Genomic DNA, 9,234 nt, shown 5'->3' on the forward strand with positions numbered 1-9,234 from the left:
CTGGTCAACTTCATCCAAGTGAAATACCAGGGGAAGTTGATTTCACCCTTTGAAACTCACCCTGTTGCCACCGGCGTCGCCATCTGCAGCCTGCTCCTGCATTTCTTGTTGGTGCACGTCGCTAATCGGGCACCGCCGCTGTCTCGCGGCCGTGCTCCTTCTTGTGCTGGAGCATCACACCTCCTCCTCGACTTTGCCGGTTCGATATCGGTGGCTACGCTCGCGTGGTTGCTGCTCCACGACTCCTTCCACTTCGTCCCCTGGTTCGTGCTGCTCGTGTTGCTTTCTGTGAATCTGTTGCGCGGCCTCATTCAAAAACTTTGGCTGTGGTTTTACCACGAACTTGTTCTCATGATTATCCGTGTGGCACGGTCTCGTGTATGGCATGGTGGAAGAGCGCCGCCACATTTTCCGCGCCCGGTCGTGGATTTGCGTTTCATGTTGGAAGTCTGAGCGCCGTAATTGTTCAACTGTTTCTGCTTGGAAAGAAATCTTAGTTATATGACCACTTTAAAATAAGTGATGAAGTACTTTAGGAAGCTTGCTAGTTTTGTTAGGCAAATAGTAGCTCTCTTTATCTGAAGCGCATTAGTAGTCTCTTTGACTTCACGCCCATAGTCTTCAGTCTTCACCCCAATAAATAAAACATCAATGATGGCCCTGTCTTCACCCCTCACCTCGCCATGGATCTTACCTCCATTGTCTCTATCCTGGTCAACTTCATCCAAGTGAAATACCAGGGGAAGTTGATTTCACCCTTTGAAACTCACCCTGTTGTCACCGGCGTCGCCATCTGCAGCCTGCTCCTGCATTTCTTGTTGGTGCACGTCGCTAATCGGGCACCACCACTGTCTCGCGGCCGTGCTCCTTCTTGTGCTGGAGCATCACACCTCCTCGTCGACTTTGCCGGTTCGATATCGGTGGCTTCGCTCGCGTGGTTGCTGCTCCACGACTCCTTCCACTTCGTCCCCTGGTTCGTGCTGCTCGTGTTGCTTTCTATGAATCTATTGCGCGGCCTCATTCAAAAACTTTGGCTGTGGTTTTACCGCGAACTTGTTCTCATGATTATCCGTGTGGCATGGTCTCGTGTATGGCATGGTGGAAGAGCGCCGCCACATTTTCCGCGCCCAGTCGTGGATCTGCGTTTCATGCTGGAAGTCTGAGTGCCGTAATTGTTCAACTGTTTCTACTTGGAAATAAATCTTATTTATATGACCACTTCAAAACAAGTGATAAGTACTTTAGGAAGCTTGCTAGTTTTGTATAAGAGGCACTTGGGGCTTGCTCTCTTTATCTGAAGCCATAAGGAGTCCCCAAGCCTTCGGCATCAAACTATCTCCCGACCATAAGAAACGAAAACAGGAAACAAGTAAAATCCACCAATGTATCGTTCCTATTCTAAGCCATCATTGGTGATGCACCTTGTAGCAACTAAATCCAATTAGGCTAGGCTAAACCCTCAAAAGAAATTGGGATCTTTTGTTATCAAAGAGATCGAAGATACCTCAACAATTATTACGACGAGAGGAATGGTCGTTTCTAGTAGCCATACAAAGTAGATATTGTTCTTGAGGCGAAAGCTTCTAACCTCTTTGAAAACATTGCGAGTGTAGCAGATCTCCTCCTTTTTTCTGGCAAATCTCTTCGTAGCTCCGGTGGTGGATGGGTTCGAACGGTTCGTTCCAAACTTGATTAATAAGCTAGATTGAGGCCATGAGAGCATTATTTGGCGCAAGCCCATGACCGAAATTGCTTAAATAAAATGCCAAGTGGAAAAATTGATTTGATTGATTCTTAAACTTGGCAGATATCTTTTTGATTGAAAATATGGGCAAGAAACCCTGATTGATTTTTATAAATGGAGGCTTTAGGCTATGTTTGGTGGGCCAGATAAAATTCCGGATATGATAACTTTTATCCTATCCGGTGTTTGGAGTGACGTGAAATCCGGATATGATCGGATATAGCCCAGATATAGTCCGGATAAAAAAATCCCACATAGGGAGTGGGATAGACCCGAATAGGATATGTAAATATGGATTTTTTTAAATAAAAAAATAGAAAACTAAATTTCAGAATATCGGCAAAAGCTTCTGCTATCCTGCAACTTTTGCCCTCTCTTCCAATCATCTCTCTCCCTCTTCTTCTTCGACTTGTTTATGCTCTGTTCACATTCACGACTCACCCACCACCACACGAAGACATGAAAGCTCTAAAAAATCCCGGAAATCCACTTTGCTTCACTTCGACTAGTGATTAAGGTTTTGATTCTGGTCTGGATTTTTCACACCTATGAGTACAGGTCTCGATTGCATACATACACAATCCTCGCGCTCTATTGTGTTGGCAACTATGGGTTGCGCCGAAACAGAGCATCACAAGGTCAAGTTTGTTCAAGACTAATTTGATGATTCTGAGGGGTCACCACCGTGTATATGAGTGTTACCGGGGACAAAAATGTGGGACTACAACAATGTCACGGCTTGGGTCATCGGCGGAGGACACGGAGTTGAAGAGCAGACCAAAACAGGGGATCTTAGGTCCATCCTGGTGGTGGCGGTTTTAGGCGATGCCAAGCCACCTTAGAAAATCACTAAGGTTTGAAATGAGTGTCCGAGGCTTCGGGAGCGTTTGAAAGAAGATTTTGGCCGAGAAAGATAGGCACTTGTGGCTCATATGTGGATAGCGCCGAAAACAGGGAGACTTTCTATTAAGGTTTTCCAAAGACGGCATCGCTACTAACAACTGGGAGTTGTTAGACTGAGTGGAAAATCAAAGAGCAGCGTGCATGAGTCAGAGGCAAGATCGGTGGAGAAACAAACAAAGAAAGGGGGAACTCTGGGCCGTAGTCACAAGTGGTCTTCGTGTCAAAGCTTACGGCCACAGCGAAGCTTCTTTCCAATAAAACTTTAGAATTGGCTTCTACTCCTTCCTCTCGATTCCCGCTTTGCCTTGCCCTTTTCGGGTTCTGTTTCCCGGCGACCAATACATAACTCCAGTTGATTCTCGACGACATTACCAAGCTGGACGCGTTCCGACTAGCCATTCCACCGCACCTGCCACTTCTCCGAGCTGAGATCCACAAGTCCAATAGCATCGGCGAGTTCCTTTTCTTTGCAGGTTTTCGAGTGCCAATCTTTCAACTCCAGCTGACCTTCACAGTTTCGCTAGCCCGACAGTCCGCTTGCTAGATACTGCTCGGTGTTCATAAGTCCACGTCCGTGACACAAAACCCTTGCAGTGACCGAGTCTTGCCGAGTACCACCGCGAGCCCCACCATGGTCCTTGGTCAAGCCTCACCGTTGGCCGCCGCTGTGAACTACCGTCCGTCGGTACTTGAGTTGGGCAAAAATTCTTTCAAAGGTTATAATAGTGTCTAATAACCGTTAGGCAACCCTGAACCCGTGCCGCACCGCAAGCAGCTTCACCAGCGACAAGAGGGCGTAACTTGTGGGATGGACATCATCCCTCAGCATGGACTTGTAGCACTCGAGGGGTCAAAACCGGCAAGCAACGACGCGCCAGGCATCGGATCATCGCTGATAGAAATATGTTGTATGATTCAGTATCTCTTGGATCATAGTATCATTATTCTGATTAAGAGTATTTCTCGGATCATGTCTCGTTATTCTAATTATGAGTATCTTTTAGAATCATAATCCTATTATTACGATTGATTATAATTCCTAATGTAATATTATGTTACTATAGTTAGTCATTATGTAAAACACAGAAAATTTCACAACTTTATTTTTCGCTTTACATTTATCATGGTATCAGAGCATTGCGCCTTTAAGGTAGCAAGTCTAGTCTCTTCAGTCAATAGCTCTGAGATGCCAACCTCAAGACTAGGTAGTGGATCTTGATGTAGAAGTGAGGCTCGCATAGATTCAAATTGATTATTAAGTGCCATAAAAAATTGCATAACTCGCATACGATAACGATATTCAGCGAACTTGCGAGCATCAGAATCCGTATCCCATTGTAGTTAAGATAATGCTAGTTGATCCCAAATAGCATGCATTGAGGATAAAAAATCCTTAATAGACTGACCTGCCTCCTGATGCATGCGATGCAGATTCCCCAATAGCTGATACTGATGGGCAATATCCGAAGTGAAATACCGGTTGGCAAGTAGATCCAATGCTTCCTTGGCCGTGTTAAGACGACCAAATTGAAGTCTAATAGAAGGAATCGAAGTGTTGTGGAACCAAGTAAGGATTTGATGCTTCTTGCTATCCCAGTCCTCCAATCGTTTACTAAATTTATCATCAGTTTCACCAGTAATCTGAGTAGGTTTACTAATAATCCAGTAATCTGAGTAGGTTTACTAATAATACCAGTAACGTAATGCCAGAGTTAGCGTCCTTTTAAAAAACTGGATATTTCTTGAGCCCATAAGATATGTTTGGAACCATTAAAATGGTTTGAATGGGTATTGAAACTTCCAATTTCTCCATAATATGCAAAGTATTGGTCGAAACTAAGTAGATTATGTGGTGAGTTTAAATAAAATCGGCACTTCCAGAGTTGATATGAAGAAAATGAGGCCACAAATGGATTCAGGACGTCAAAATACCTCAGGAACCGGTCGAAAAAACATAAAGAACCGGTCGAAAACGGCTCGAACCGATCTGGAAGATAGGTGAACCGGTCTGGTCAACGTCGATCAATGGAAGTCAATGCCAATCAACACGCTTGTCGATCAAGGTCAGGTGCTGATGTGGCAGACACGTGTCGATGACGTGGTAGATACGTATCGATGACGTGGCAACAGATGTTGATGACGTGAAATACACGTGGCTGATGACGTGGCTAATGACGTCACTTATTTGGCAGGGCGGCAGATCAAGTGAGAAGCACGTGGCGCATGAAAACCACTCGCAAAGGCTTCTGGTGGTGCGTGGGGGGTGTCGAACTTTGATGATCTTCCTAGATCCTGACTCTCCGGGTGATTTAGAGGCGGATGGTGGTGGTGAGTTTCCGAAATATGAAACTTAAAATGTCAAAATAGCTCTTGAAAGTTTCGGCGTTGGCGAGTCCGAGAGGTGGTGGCGCGTGAAGGCTTGTACGGCGGCCAACGGTGATGAAATTTCAGCATCTGGCAGTCTTGAGGTTGGTGAGTCCACTGGTGGTGTCGGTTTTGCGAAAGAAGCAGCAGAAAGTGGTGATACAACACCCAACAGCAGTGGGTTTTGACAAAAAACTGGACACCAGGCGGCTGACCAATATTGCTACGACTACCACCTTGTAATAGACTTCTCCGAGAATCTGGTAATTCTCACTCTTCTGTTCCCAGCACTTCTGCTCTGTCAGTCACTCAAGGTACTCCTAATTCATGGTTCTTTGATTATGCCTGTTGCAATCATATGACTTTCAATTCCACTTTATTCAAGTCAAAATCACTCGCTTCACAAGTATCTACTATTCATACGGCCGATAACTTGCAGATGATAGTTAGTCATATAAGGAACATTTCGACATCAAAATTGTCCTTACCTGACACCTTCGTAGTTCCTAAACTTTCTTTAAACTTGATATTTGTGGGACAATTATGTGAACTTGGTTTTGACATTCATTTCTCTTCAAATGGTTCTCGTGTGCAGGATCCACGGATGGGACAGACAATTGAGACAGGCCGTAAAGTGGGGAGTCTATTTGAACTTGTGTCCTTGCAAATTCCGAACTCTTTTCACTAGTTATGCTACCCTAGTTTCATCTGAAACTTGGCATTCTCACTTGGGTCATGCTTCTTTCTCTAGATTAGGTTCTTTGATTTCCAGTGGTCATCTAGGTTCTGTTGAAAATAAACATTTTGATTGTTTATCTTGTAAGTTGGGAAAACATCATGCCTTACCATTTGATCTTAGTGACTCTATCTCTAATACACATTTTGATCTTATTCATTCTGATATTTGGGTGCCATCTCCTACTCCAACTATGGGAGTATCTCGTTATTTTGTGATTTTTGTTGATGATCATTCTCGTTATACATGGCTTTATCTTATGAAAAATCGCTCTGAACTTACTCACATCTATCGTGATTTTGTTGCCATGATCAAAACACAATTTTCTCGAAATATCAAGGTTTTTCGTATCGATCACGCCATGGAATATAGAGATACAAAGTTTCTTAAAATTACTTCTCAAAATGGTACTGTCATTCATCGTTCTTGTCCAAGAACTTCACAACAAAATGGTCAAGCAGAACGGAAGCATAGACATATTTTAGATGTTGTACGCACTCTTCTCATTTTAGCCTCTTGTCCAAAACATTTTTGGGGAGAAGCCTGTCATACTGCCATATACACCATCAATCGTATTCCGTCACCTACTATAGGTAACATATTTCCTTATGAGCGTCTGTATAACAGTGTTCCAAATTACAATCTTCTTCGAGTTTTTGGCAGTGCCTGTTTTGTACATCTACTCCCTAATGAACGCACGAAGTTAGAATCTCGTGCTCGCTTATGTTGCTTCCTTGGATATGGCATTGAGCACAAAGGGTATAGATGTTGAGATCTAATATCTAAACGTCTATGTGTGTCTCGTCATATTGCTTTATCCTTTTGAGACATCTCCAACCGTTCCTTTCTTTACCAATCCTACGGTAGAACTATTTCCTGAAGATGACACACTTGCATCTTCCTCGTCGGAGTTGTCCTCCCCCAATCTTGATGTAGGTACATCTAGCGACCCCATTTCGGCAGCTCCCAACATGTCTGTGCCATCCGAGGATCCCTCACCCTTAGTGACACCTCCTTCTCCTGTTCGTCATTCCACTCGTGCAAGTCAACCTTCTGTTCGACTTCATGACTTTCATAGTTATTCTACTATTGCTTCTTTCCACGAGCTTCGTACATATAGAGAAGCTCGTACTAATCCTCTTTGGTAGCAAGCAATGGTGGATGATTTGCAAGCGTTAGATAAATCTCATACTTGGGACTTGGTTGATTTACCTCCTGGAAAGTCTGCTATAGGATGTAAATGGGTGTATAAGATAAAAACAAAGGCTGATGGTACGGTGGAATGCTACAAAGCTCGACTAGTAGCAAAAGGATTTACTCAGGGGTATGGAATTGATTATGATGAGACGTTTGCTCCGGCTGAACGTCTTATATTTGTTCGAAGCTTTCTTGCTTTCACCTCTGTCAAGCGATGACCTCTGTTCCATATGATGTTAATGATGCCTTTCTCAATGGCGATCTTACTGAGGAAGTATATATGGAACCTCCTGGATATACTACTTCTGATAAAGTGTGTCGATTATGTCGAGCATTATATGGACTGAAGTAGGTTCCTCGTGCGTGGTACTCAAAATTCAGCTTTACCATGGAACGCCTTGGATTTAAATCTAGTCCCTATGACCATGCTCTATTTGTTCAACAGACATCTAGTGGGTATATTCTACTACTTTTATATGTGGATGATATAATTATCACTGGCGATAATTATGCAGGCATTTCAAAACTTCAGCAATATCTCAATCAATAGTTTGAAATGAAAGATCTTGGCAAACTTAGTTATTTTTTAGGCTTGAAGGTTACTTTAGATTCCTCTAGTTATTATCTTTCCCAAGCTAAGTTTGGCATTGATCTTCTTTCTCGAGCAAGACTCTTCTTCTGAATCCTACTATGTATCGACAGCTAGTTGGCAGTCTTGTATATCTTACCGTGACTCGTCCTAATATAGCTTACGCAGTCCATATTGTTAGTTAGTTCATGAATGCACCGCAAACCACTCATTTTGCTGTTGTTCTTTGCATTCTTCGCTATGTCAAGGGCACCTTATTTCATGGTCTTCACTTTTCTGCTCAATCTACCTTAGAGTTGATGGCTTACTCTGATACTGACTGGGCTGGAGACCCTCTTGATCATTGCTCTACCACCGGGTACTGTTTCTTTCTAGGTAACTCACTTATTTCATGGCGTAGCAAGAAACAGACTGTCATTGCTCGATCTAGTATGGAAGTTGAATATCATGCTCTTGTTGATACGATGGCAGAATTATTATGGTTGCAATGGCTATTAGCGGACATGGGCGTTCATCAAAATGGTGGAACGGTACTTTATTGCGACAATCGGAGTGCTATCCAAATAGCACATGATGACGTTTTTTCATGAGTGCATCAAGCATATTGAGATAGATTGCCATTTTATTCGCTCTCACGTGCTTCAAGGCACTATTCGTCTTGTCTCCACTTCATCGGTTGATTAACTTGCTGATGTATTCACTAAAGCACATCCACCAGGACGTTTTCAAGATCTTTTCTCCAAACTCGAGTTGACTTCTTCCATGTCACCTTGAGTTTGAGGGGGGATGTTAGAAATATATTGTCTGATTCTGAGTATCTCTTGAATCATAGTATTGTTATTCTGATTCTGAGTATCTCTCGGATCATAATCTCGTTATTCTGATTATGAGTATATCTTAGAATCATAATCCTGTTATTCTGATTAATTGTAATTCCTGTTGTAATATTATGTTACTATAGTTAGTCATTCCGTAAAGCCTATAAATAGGCTCATGTATAGTTTAAAGAAACACAGAAAATTTCACAACTTTATTTTCCGCTTTACATTTATCAATTGCGTTGTAGACGAAGGCGTTAGGATTCTCCACGCGGTCGAAGGCCAAGATGGCGAAAGCCGCGTGGTGCGTGGCCGAAGATGTGGAGATGAACTGGTTCATCAAGGAGCAATCTTGGTCCGCGCATTTCTTGATCATGGAGACGTAGATGGATTCGAGCTCGCTTTCTGTAATATCCTGAAAATTCGACACATTTTGGTGATATATGAAATTGTGATTTCATCGATTGCTCTGTTAGTAATTCTTGCTCTGGCCTGATCATCCAGGGAATACTAACCGAAGGGGAAATGTTACTGAAGATTTGTTCCTAAAAGCCGCCCGTTAGTTCGAGATTTATTATAATTGCGATTGATCGATTTCAACCATGAATTACGATCCGATTTTAGTGTTGAATTCTTAAGGATTTACAAACCGAGCCATAGGATGTCGCATCGTAATTTTTATGAATTGGCCATCGAAAATTCCAATTTCGAAAAAGGATCGAAGAAACGAAAATTCGCCGCGAGAAACGGAAGTGAACCGAGCAACGCCCGTTGGGCCTCGCGTTCGAGAGGGCCGACCATCAAGGCCCAATAAGAATGAGTCGGCCGTAATTTGGTGCTCGGGCCGAAGATAAAGTTGTAATTTTAGGGGATAAATTGAGAA

General features: G+C 43.0%; 1 pseudogene; it reads left to right on the forward strand.

Annotated features, from left to right (window-relative positions):
- Window positions 1-7,158: 7,158 nt before the first annotated feature.
- Window positions 7,159-8,737, forward strand: LOC130140434 (uncharacterized mitochondrial protein AtMg00810-like; annotated as a pseudogene).
- Window positions 8,738-9,234: the final 497 nt, after the last annotated feature.

This window comes from Syzygium oleosum, unplaced genomic scaffold, assembly GCF_021117445.2.
Source record: "Syzygium oleosum isolate NSW1041296 unplaced genomic scaffold, Sole_v2.1 Sole_v2.18, whole genome shotgun sequence".
NCBI lineage: Eukaryota > Viridiplantae > Streptophyta > Magnoliopsida > Myrtales > Myrtaceae > Syzygium > Syzygium oleosum.